We start from the raw sequence: 2,289 nt of genomic DNA, 5'->3' as shown, positions 1-2,289 counted from the left end.
CCCACCCCTCGCGGGGGGGGGCACGTGACGCCAGCCCTGGGTGTGACGTCATCGGTGCGCGAAAGCCACGCCCAGAGCGCGTCGCGCCTCTGACTGGATCCGAGGCTTCTGAGGAGGAGCTGGAAGGGACATTGAGAGCATTGTGACACTATCACGCGGTCATGATGTCACCGCGGTGGATGTGAGTATGTGTGAGGTCATAAGAGCCTTTATATTTTTTTTCCCTCAAGGTTAAAAAAAAAAAAAAAAAAAAAGCAGACCAGTCTGTCAAGGAGCAGACAGGGTGGGCTTGGTGGCTCTTGCCTTCAATCCCTATGCCGTGAGTTCCAGGCAAGTCAGGTCTGCATTGAGAGACCCTGCCTTAAAAACTAACAAAGACAAAGACAAAGCAAACAATGAGAAAAGATTCCCGAAGCGTCTGAGTCTAAACTGGAAACCAGAGTCTTGAAGATGGAGACTCCGGAAACAAGTCCAGAGTCCATCAACTCCCTCGGAATTTAGTACAGTGTCAACCAGGCATTGAGTATAGAATTAAAACTCTTTTTGTATGTGTGTGTGAGTGTGTGTCGCGTCAGGACAGTGCACCCTGAAGCGGTAAGACGGTGTCCGAGCCCCCGGAGCTGAAGTTGGAGGTCAGTGAACTCCTGACCTATGACATACTGGAAACTGAAATAGTTTCTCAGGAAGAGCAGCTGGTGCTCTTAACTGCTGACCCACCTCCCCCCGTCCCACAATTTTATCTTTTTTAATGTTTTGAAGCAGGATTTCACTTTAGCCCAGGCTAACCCAGTCTGTAGCCCACGCTGGCCTCAAACTCACAGTGATCCTACTATGGTACCCTCTGATGACCCGGATCTCAGACATGAACCACCGTGCCTGGCTGGGTGTACAGTCCTGAATAAGACACCCTACCTACATAGACCTGACAGGGAACCCCAAACAGTTGAAATGATTATCCCAGCAACGCAAAGAACAAATACCCAAACAAAACCAAAATACCAAAATAACATAATAGGAAAGAACTCAGAGGCTTGGAAGAGGTGACCTTCTAGGAAGCAGCCACTGAGGAGATCTGAAGAAGGTACAAAGCCACCAACCATCCCTGTAGGAAGCCCAAGCAGCATGTCCAGTGTGTGTGAAGGCCCTGAGGCAGGATGAGCTTGGGAAGCTTTATGAGTGAGAGAGAAAGCATGACTGGAGTGTTCTAAACACGGACACATGCAGGTGGCCCCTTTGGCCAGGGGGAAGGTGTCCACACATCCCGGTGGACCATACTGGGCCCTTGAAGGCATCAAAATGTACAGTCATCTACCCAGACTCTCCAGCTATCTGGAATATCTGGAGATGGAGGAATGAGGGAATTCATTACCTTGCTTTACACTTCATCATGGTTCTAGTTGAAAGAAGCCTACGGCCCAGGCTAATCTCCACCTGTATGGATGGGAACTGAGGCCCTGGAACAAGGAAATCCAGCTCTCCAACCCCCAAGTCAAATAACTGGTATGTCTTCTGACTCAGTCTGACACCCATCATTCTGACCTCATACCAGGCTGATCTTGTAACCGTCCTGAGCAGTCAGGCATTCAGTAGATGCTTGATGGCTCACTGCTGTGGCCTGTATATGTGGAAATGGCGCTCGTGTGTCTCTATAGTGGAACATTTGACTGGGCTCCACTGACTGCAGTCTCCTAGCCCTTTGTGCTCAGGGCAGGCACACAAAGTTAGAAGAGGGGTTTCATTTTAACTACAAGAAGAAGGTTTTTTTTTACTGATTTTAGAAAGGAAACGTTTGGGTTTTCTTCCCTTTAAATTGTTATAATTGGTCAAGAAATATAATCCTGAGAAGAAAAGGAACACAATAAAGACAGAAAAGGTTGTCGGAAGCTGAGTTTATGGTATTTTATCTTTTTGCCTATTCTGGAAAGAAATCAGACCTGCCTAAGAGGTATAGTTATGCTCTCAGGAAGCATCCACCTGAGGTTTAAGGTAGAACTTCTTAACAGTACCCACAGAAGATGAGAGTAAGACTAAAGGTCAGAGGATGCAGAGGAAAGAGCCCATTTCACTGAGCATAGATCAAGAGCAAGCCAGGAAGCCCGAGGTGACGACATACATGTATAATCCCAGCACTTGGGAAGCTCAGGCTGGGTTATATGAGACCCTGTCTCAAAAAAAAAAAAAACATAGGAAGGTGGTCTCTGAATGACTCACTGGCACACAGTAACGATCCAAGGGCTTGAGTTTAAGTGAGGCTTACGTGCCACCATTCCAGCCTCGACGGTCCTCAGA

The sequence above is a fragment of the Apodemus sylvaticus genome, chromosome 22 (genome assembly GCF_947179515.1).
Source record: "Apodemus sylvaticus chromosome 22, mApoSyl1.1, whole genome shotgun sequence".
Lineage (NCBI taxonomy): Eukaryota > Metazoa > Chordata > Mammalia > Rodentia > Muridae > Apodemus > Apodemus sylvaticus.
The sequence above is the reverse complement of the archived record's forward strand: the minus strand, read 5'-3'. Positions refer to the sequence as shown.